The sequence below is a fragment of the Glycine max genome, chromosome 13 (assembly GCF_000004515.6).
Source record: "Glycine max cultivar Williams 82 chromosome 13, Glycine_max_v4.0, whole genome shotgun sequence".
In the NCBI taxonomy this organism is placed as follows: Eukaryota; Viridiplantae; Streptophyta; class Magnoliopsida; order Fabales; family Fabaceae; genus Glycine; species Glycine max.
In genome coordinates this window covers 31,935,264-31,945,820 of record NC_038249.2, presented here as the reverse complement: position 1 = coordinate 31,945,820, position 10,557 = coordinate 31,935,264, and positions in this window count along the sequence as shown.

Here is a 10,557-nt window from a genome sequence, read left to right as displayed (position 1 = left end):
TTCCTACCAATAAAAAATATTTTATTAATTTAATATATTTCTTATTTTGAATGAAGAATTACCTTAAAAAATAAATAAGATAAATTTTTTAAGTCTATATAAAAGTAAATTACATATATATTCATCAAATTATTTTAATTAATTTTTAATTTTTTGACAAGTTTACAAATATTTGATCAAATAAAAGTGTTTGAGAAACGATTTTTTCTTATTGATTTATAAGATTTGCTTTTAAACATAACTTAAATTTATAAATATCATTTTTTATTTTTAATAAAATAAAAAATGTATCATTTACCATTTTATCTAAAATTAAATTATTTATTTTAATAAAACTCCTCCTTATCATTTGTTTGCTAAAAAATTATTTTTCAAATTGACTTAATTAAGTTTTTCATATCTAAAAAATATACCGCTTTCAGATTATTACCTAAAAATTCATTTTTTGTCAAATAATTACCTAAGAAATTTATATGTTTCAATTTATTACCTTTTGATAGTTTCTTTCCATTAAGTGATGACGTGATAAATAAAATGTCACATCATTGAAGGTGATGACGTGACAATAAATTGTACGTGATAAGGTGTGACGACATAACATTTTGTCTATCACGTCATTACTTGACGAAAGAGAACTAACGACAAATGATAAGTTGAAACATATACATTTTTGAAGTAGTTATTTGATAAAAAAAATTAAATTATAAGGTATTAATATGAAAATGGTATATTTTCTAGGTAAGAAATATATATATATATATATATATATATATATATATATATATATATATATATATATATATATTTCCCTAATAAATTTTGAAAGGTGAAAGTCGAGGATTGAGAGGTTTACGGGGGAAATTTGTTCAAATGTGAAAGTCGAGGATTGAGAGGTTTACGGGGGAAATTTGTTCAAATATTATTTTTTACAATGTGGGCTCTCAGGTGTGTAACGTTAGTTCCATGTCTTCCTACTATATATTTTAGTTTAAAGTAAAATCAATTAAATGTGAAGTTTGAACGATATGTGGGGCTAATTTGACTAGAATGATTGGTTGAACCGATGATGAGAAATGCCAGAAATAATTGTGTTGAAACCATATCTTAAACTTCTTTTCACAATCACAAAGATACTGGAGATTTGGTAATGTTTCAAGAGACCTTGTTATTCAGAGCAATTTGATTTCGTGAGTCAAACAAAATTCAGCATCAGCATTCAACTTAACTATTTTAATGATAATTCCATTAAAATAGGGACATAATCATAAACCGGAGCTAGATGCTGTATTGTTGTTCTGCAAAACAACAATTATGAGTTCAGTACAGATAATTAATAGACCATTTTAATTAGAGCTCTAATTAAAAACAGGGTAAACAGAACATTTTGTAATCAAAAAGTAAAATTTGAAGTAAAAAGACCCAATCACTTAGGACTCTGTTTGATATGAGCATACTCTGATATAGATAATGGCCTCTGCATTATGGAAAAGTGAAGAAACCTCAGTTGATGGAGACATCTTTGTCTAGTGCTAGGAGAGCAGGGGTTAATTAACCAAAATCTTGACGTGCTCAAAATATCATCCATATTTGATATTAGAATAATAATAATTATTTATTGCAGAAGGAAAAATATGAAGGAACAAAATGAAAAAACCAAAAGAAATCAGGCGTGTCAGGTAAATAATGAGAATATCCTTGAATTGGAGAGGCCCGTAAGTGAAATGAAAAGTACCAACATCATTTTTATTCTTCATGCAGTTTCATGTAGCTAGGTGGCATTATCATTATTTTTTTTTCTTTCTAATTTAACAATTTAATTTCTGTATTTATCAAAGCATGCATGCACACTTGTTAACCACGTCAGCATCAAAATTAAAAACGATTCTCTTTATCCTCCAAGTGATTAGTTTTTTTTAAAAAAGCTTGGGTTATAAAAACAACTAAATAACGTTCATCATTATGTTACCATGAAAGTTGAACATTTTCTTGTTGAAAATTCCTTTAAAATAATTTTGGAGACAAATGGAATAATACCATCAGATGCTTATAATTCTAACTTGTATATACTGCTCAACAACAACAGCTTATAAATAATTGACATTCAGTTTGCAATTTTAATTTTGTTTCTAACCATAACCAAAGCCAAGGTCAAATATAATGACTCTCTTCTAACTTGTTGGGACATAAAGTTGATTTGGATCATAATGTTTAACTAGCTAGTCTGATAAGAAGTAACAGTAATTTTGAAGTAAAAGGAAGTAATTAGTGATTCATGGTCTTTTAGAGGAAGTTTTGGTTGCCTGTCTCTGCCGACTTGTAAAACTAACTTCTCCATCATATTGGTGGTCTCCTTGACTTTCAATTTACGAGTATTGTGGACATTATATCAATAATAATTCAGCATAATCAACAATACAGAAGCTTCTCCTTAGTATAAAGACGGGCAGAATGTATTATTCAAAAATGAAAAGAAAAAGTACAGAAAATCTAGCATACACTATACTATTACCACTACAACAGAACGGTATAAACTAAATTTTGAGTAGAGAAAGGTTGCAGGGGAAGGCAATGATGAAAATTTGTGAGTTAGAATCCAAATTTTGCAGTTTTAAGGGGTTGAAATGATGTAGAATATATGTCGTCATCAATAAATCTTATGGTTGTGGCTGGCAGCCACCATAATGACCACAATATCCACCTCTTTGTGATGCACGCGCACTACCAAACTCAAAACACTATCTCACAAGCCCACACTTATGTTCTCTCACACGCAAGGCAAAACCAACCAACCACACGCGCAGGCACACACACAATCACAAACATTGGTTCTTGCAAATCTAGCTCACTCCCTTTGCATATCCAATATTGGATTTGAATTCCCTACTATCACAAGTCACCCAGTCAGGAATATGGACCCAAAGTATTTTAATTTTTGAAGGTGTTTTTAAGTTGAATTTACTGAAATGATTTATGAACTATCAGATCTTCATAACTGTCTCACTGCATGCTTTCTTCGACCGCAAGGAATCCAAATCTTCCAATATCATACACAAAAGATAAAAAATGGTCAGCCTCTTTGTTGAATCAATCTTGTTTAAAAAATCTCAAAACAAAACAAAAAAAAACACATTCAAATTTCTCACCTTTTTCACATCAAAAGTTTCAACTTTCAAGCCAAATCTCCTCCATCCTAGAATTAGTTGTAGGCAAGGGCTTTGGGAATTTGAAGAGACATACAAAAAGTTATATTTTTTTTCTTTCAATAAAGAGTAAAAAGTTTGGAGTTGAAACTCGAAACCCATCTTCTTCTTAATCTTAAAGTTTGGTCCCACTAAAAGTAGTCACCTTTCTAAACCCCATACAAGCCTAAACGCCACATATACATCCTCTTAACTTTCTTCTCCACCCCATTCCTTATCCCAAATCACCATAATAATGCAAACCCCAAATCCATGATTGGTCCCACTATGTGCCCCCTAGACAACCACCCCCACAAGGCCACACATCATCTAAAACATGTGTCCCAACTTGAAGGCACAACAAGGGTCGTCCATCTTTGTTTCAAGTGTTAATGAGATTTGAGGGACATGGTGTCCCCACTTAGCCCTTAACTGCAAGACAATGGCATAAGTTGGCAAGGAACAAGCGGGCTTTAGCCGCCATACTTGCTTGCATGCGCAAATTTCAGCATACAATGAAGCGAATTGCCACACAAGCACAAATAAGTGTTGTGTTGCAAATTCATTTTACAAGAGTCTAGTCTATTATACTAATGATCGAGCATCACTGCACAAAATTGGGCAAATTGCTTCAACACGACCCCACCAGGCTGCAACTCAAAATTTGGAAAGGCTTCCCTTATAATATTCATATTAATTTAGTGCATGCCCTCAAGAGTAGTCCAAAAAACAATGAAAAGTGGTTGGATTCTTCATTTGATCATTTTCTTTGTTTCTTTTTTCAATAAAAATAACATCGTTTGTATCTCGGGCTTTTATTGGCTAGCTAGTAGCTAATGGTTACAGCTTAATATTGGCGTGGGTCTGATACGTTTTATTGTTCTTTTCTTTTGACATTTCCGTCTTCCTCTACAAATTAAACATGATGTGCCGTGCAAGATAAACAGGAATTCAATCCTGTGTACTCAATAGTATATATTGAATGAGATAAACAAACTAACATGAGGATAACATTTTAATAATTTTTTAATAGTACCCCACCTCAGGTGTTAATTGATTGTAAGACTTTTTTTAGAGAATTTGATTGTAAGACTAAGATATCGCAGTTCTGATCAAAGTAGAATCTTGATGATTGTATGAACATGCTTAAGAAAATTTTAGGATAAGTGCATGATTAGTAATAATTTTAATTTAGGGACAATTATCTTTTTAATAGAATTTTTTTTCATATTGGTACGTATAATAAAAAAGTTTTCATATTAAACTAAATTAATTCAAATAAATAATTAAATATATAATAAATAAATTAATTAACCATTTGGTTTCTATATCTATATTAACTTTTCATTTTAGTCTCTATGTATACTTAAAAAATTTACATTTTAACTTTTATACAAGCAATATTTCATGTTTTATTGTTTAATTTACTCCTTATGTTATGTCTTCATTTTGTGATGCCAAAGAACTAACAATAAAATAGAGTTTTTAAATATAAAGATTAAATAATGAATTAAATCTATATCTACTAAAGATGATTCTTGTGAAGGATATGGCTCCCACAAGAATCATTCCTCGTAGGTGTGCTGAGATTTTTTGAAACAAACAAGACATGTTCTGAGCTTTTAACTGGCCAATCTCTTGAAAATAGAAAGTCCCCCACAATTAAAATAAAATATGCAGAGAGAGGCCAATCAAAAAATTATTTTAATTGATTTCCTCGAAATGTTTTAACGTGAGACCTCGAGCCCTGCCAAAGCCAGAGCAAAATCTATCTCTAGAAGGTGGAGATACTGGATTGACACACATATGATCCCATCCTACCATGCATACACGCCACATATATCATTCCTTTCATTTTGAAAATAAATGCATCTCTATTATATCTCTTTTTTTTTTGCCCAATATAATAATATAAGATTTTACTTCTGTCACATAAGTGTGTGAATGATATATTTAATGAAAAAAATTTATTTAATTTATATTCTAGGTATAATTTTCTTAATCTAATGACAACCATATTATTCTCTGATTCAATAATAGGTTAGAAAATACTTATGATTTCTAATCATAGACAAAAAAAAAGAGTCTTATTTTAAATTTCTTGCAAAATTCGAATCCCTATTTGCTCCTCGCATGCATCATTTTGCTGCGTGACCTTTTTTCTCTTGTCTGCCAGCTGTTTTGTTGGCTTACTTTCCCGTACAATCCAAGTTTGGTGTACAGGGAAATCCTACCCAATCATGCCCTCGTTAGACTCACCGCACAACCATAGTACCCTCTTCACTAAAATTCATGCACTATCTTCACCATTATAGTCCTTTTTTTTTTATTAAAAACATTAAGAGTATATTGGAAATCTTGATAAGAATTCATTAATAACACTTTTTAATAAAAAAAACGTTTCTGATATTTTAACATTTTTATATGCATCACATGTGCAATACATAATTATGTTCAAGTTAAATAAAATTATTATAAATGACTATTACAAAAAAAAAATCAATATAAATGGCAAAATTCCTCCTCTCCACAAGCATTTAATTAATTATATATTATATAATCATGACTCAAATTTGAAACTTCAGATTATATATATAATTTAAGAAGATTCTGCTTTGCTAATTATGATTGCATTTTTTATGGGTGGAAAAAGTTTATAAAAGGTAGAATTTATCTTTTTTCAAATTTAAAATATACCTCAATTTTTTCACTTTTAATCAAATTTAAAACTTATGTGTAATTGCGATACTACCAAGTGATTAAATTTAGCTTCGTCTAGTCTTACTTTTCTGATTTGTTTAAGAGACTCCTATCTATTAGTCATTGGTTGCGATGAAAGTAAATTACGGTTAACATTTTAAGGACTAATCTGAATTACTAATGATTTTATCTAAGACTAAGATTGTACAAATTAACTTTTTAAGGATTAATCATTTGCTAGAAATGTAGGGAAAATGATTAAGTCTCATGCTTGTAAGCTTGGAGGACTATTTGTTTATTAATTTTATTTTATTAGATGGAGTACTAAACTGATGAAGTAATTTTTAAAGGCTGATTTTTTTTGGATATTTAGTAGGAAAAAAGTTTTTTCATATTCAAGAATCATGCGAAAAGTCAATTCCTTGGAAATCATAATTCCTAGAAATATGTAAGATACATTTAGATACTCTTAATATGTTTTCTGAAAATTAAAAATTTAAGTAAAATACATAATTAAAAATTTTTTTCCACTTAAAAAAGTTGGAATCTTTTTCTTGAGAATATTTTTCGGAAGAGTAAACTAAAATTTAGTCCTAAAAATCATAATTTTTTAATCTAAGATATCTAGAAAAGTAAAAAGTTTTCATTGATTACATGTCCCATTAAATAAAATTTACCTTGTGTAACAAAAATAAAAATAAACCTGTAATGTTTAATATTTGAAGTTTACACTCTGAAAAATAGAATATGATGGCACTGAGTGGATGACATGCAAGATGCTAAAGACTGCATCTCATTGACGTAACTTTGGGGTGTTTAAGAATTGAGAAAACCTCTTGCCCTGCAACTAGAACCTGTGACGTCTGAATCTGATTATCATTTTGCAAGCATGTATTGTTGGAATCATTGTGAGTTGCATTTTTAATTTGTCTTTCAAATATCCCGTGCCAATTGCTCTATCTATTGCCCAAATTTTGCCATTGCTCTAATCCACAGCTAAATTGATTGATGGCAGCAATTGTACAAAAGCAATGCCATATGCAAGCTCTTTTAAAGTGCTTTTTCATGACATTTGCAGTTTAGCTTATCGAACTCTTTTAAGGAGTAAAATTTTGTAAGTGATAGTACTTAATGTGCTATTTCTCAAGAAAATATTTTAAAAAATCTTACTATTTTTTTTTTCTTATATGAATTCATACAAATTTCATGAAGTACTTCTTGCAAAATAACATTTTCATTTTTTATTCGTTGAAGAATTTTTACATCTCATCCATATTTAAATTTTCAATTATATACATGAGACAAAAATTAGCTACCGTATCTTAAGAACTTTTTTGTAGTATTTTTCAGTAAAATTAGACTTTCACTTTAGATAATTAGTCGTGATAACTTTGAATGTGCTGGCTTTACTGGGTTCAATTATAATTAAAAAACAATGCTTAAAATACTACAAGTAGGTTTGTTCTTATATCACCCTCTCCAATCATGACAGAATCTCACGAAGTTGGAGGCAATAATAGCCATTTTTCTTACAAATCTAGTTATTTTGCTTCCCGGAACAAAGGTCTTGAGCATTAACTCTCAATCTTAATAACTAATAATTGACTAAATACAACCCTAAATCTAATTAATTAAACTTATCATTAACTGTTTAACCAGCTAGCTTATGGATACCCAACTACTGTTACTAACACGTACTAGTGGAATCTGAGCAAGTGCTGACATAAACATGGTGTAATTCGAACAGTTGAATTGCACTTGTTGTTTCACGGTTCACCCTAATTTGAATGTTGGTTTTTTGCTCCACGCTCTAGGGACAGTGAGAAGCTAGGAAAAGAAGGTGGGAGATAGTACTGTTATATAAGTGTTTTTTTCTTTCTTAAATTGCTATAATAAATTTGAATGAAAAAAGTGGTAAACATTATTAAAATAAAAATAAAAAAGGAAGCAAAAATGGAAGTGAGCAATCCTAGAACCTAACAGCAAAAAACAAAAACTATTTGAGTATAAACTCTCAAATTGAAAATTCATCTAAATGGCTGCCCTGCTCAACCATGATGATGCTGGCTCGGTGGCAAGATGAAACATATAACTGCATCAAACTGCGTATAGCTGAAGAGGAAAAGCTCATATCGAGTGAGTGGCCAAATATATTTCAACATAATGATATTTTTTTTATTCGTAAAAATAAAAAATAATGTAAAAAAAGATTATAATAATTCATACATAATGTTGAAACAAATAGTTAGATTCCTTTGACTTTGCATAATGACATATATAATATATGTACCGGTTACAATAAGCTACTGCATTTAATCTCTTATATAGCAAATTCTTATACTTATGTCCATTGTCAATTTATTACTTGAATTTGGCCCCTTTAACCTATAGAATTGTTACAATAGCCTTTTTTTAAAGTAAAAAAAAAAAAAGAATTTGGCCCCTTTAACCATTATGATGCTCATAGTTCATTGTTAAACAATTCAAGTAATAAATTCTTTAACAATGAACACAAGTATACGAAATTAAATCTTACTTTTACGAAAAATATTAAGAAAAGAAGAAAAATACCACATCATATAATACATGGACTCCATGCTGAATTGCTGATAAATAAAATAGATTTATGATATAGCTAAAGGCCACATGAAATTGTTAAATAAAAAACAGTTATTATTAATATAAAAATAAATTGTAGTCACAGATATTAGATTTCATATCTGTCTCAAGGACAGAGCAAAGAGGTGCCTTTGAAGCAATTGATAATGTCAGAGAGAGATTGAGGCATGTTGGCATGGATACAAGTCAGCGTGGAGGTCATCATGTTCCCTCTGCTCCAAACTATTTGTCCTCTTCATAAAGCTTAGTCCCTCCATTTTAGATTATAGGGGGTTTTTGAGAAAAAAAAATTGTTCGACAATGGATGCCATTTTATAAAATTAATGTATTAAATATTTTTTTGATATTGTTCTTAATCAATATTGAATGGGAGTAGTATATACCAAAAATAAATTAATCATAAATTAAAGAGATAGATAATATTATATTAAAAAGTTATATAATATTTTTTTGAAATTTAATAAATTAATTATATTTCTCAATATTTATGTTAAAATCTTAAATGTTTGTATAATATGAAATCGAGTGACTATATGATTAATTAATAGTAATATTCTTTTCTTATTAATTGAACTTTCTACATCCTTGACTCCAAGTTATTCACACCGTCCTTTAATTTGGCAAATCTCTTGGACATTGAAAAAGCTTTAATAGCATCGTTAATATCTATCCCCCTCTCAAAGGGCAATAGAACTAATTGTAACTAGGTTTTCTCATGGCCATATATCTTTTAGAGAAACATTAACTATGCCTTGGAACTCTTAATCCTTATTAGTCTTCATTTTTAAATGTTGAATTGTTTTGGAGCTAAATGTTTACTTTTAAATATATGGTAAAATTAAGAGTATCCAGACTACGATATTATGTTTGATTTTTTAGTAAACGATAAATAAATAGCTACTAGGTTGGAATTGCAAGGTTTGTATGTGTAGGAATATTCTACAAAGAGGTCCTTAACTCAATTTTTGCGAAAAACATCTCCTTACGTAAGGGATTTACCCATGTCGTTTTAACTCCCAAGATTATGAAGTTTCCTCTCCATAGTTTTGAGAATATAAAAAAAATAGTTACTAGATAGGTTTGTTTTTAAAAACAACTCAATTAAATAGCTAGGCATGCGCATATTATCAATTAGAAATCCTAAATTTGAATCATAACATGAAGTCTGATTTATTTTTTTTGTTCTGTTTGTTTGATCTATTAGACTTCTTCACCTTTTTTTTAACCCTTTAGTTGATAGGTGTCTCAAAATGTATGGCAGAATTGGAAGTGATGGTCATTTGTGGAGATCTTTTTTCCCTACTAAGATCCTGTATGTCCCAACCCAAACATAAATAGGATTAAGACATTAATCTACATGATAGAAATATATAGTATTAGTGTAATGGGAAAACAAATGGTAAATCTATAGGGGGACAAGAATCTTCGAGTATGCCATTAAGTATTGTTTAGAGCTGTCTGTAAGGATTGATACTGGGATTCGGAAAGGAGTGAATCTTAATATAGATATTATATAACCATTAAAAGTTAAAGTTGTTGTGTTATGAGTATAATACATATACATAACGTGACGTAAATAATGCTTGTATCCTGCTACTGGGGTCACGGACTCAGTTTACAAAAATGGACTAATGAAGATAAGAATAAAATTATTCAATTAGACACTGTTGCCACACTCATTAGCCAAGATATGGATTAGTTAGAGGTCAGTTTTGTCCTATAGTGATCAATTTTATTCCGACTCGACCTAAATTAATTAATGGGATATATATATAACACGCATGGTCGGTCCTAGACTAAAATAGAAAAAGAACTCCTTAACCAATTAAATTGTTAAAAAAAAACATCAAAATAATTGCCTAACACGAGTAACGTGTGGGATTTGTGGCTTTCAATTGATGACGGGATAAACATTTTTTTTATTAATGGATAAACATCGTTGTAATTTTAATTATAATGTGCGGGTGTGTATGGATAAGGAATACCAAGAAAGATGGATAAGATAAAATACTTTTATTATTTATTTGGTAGGAAAAACAGAGTGGAGGATTTTTTTTAT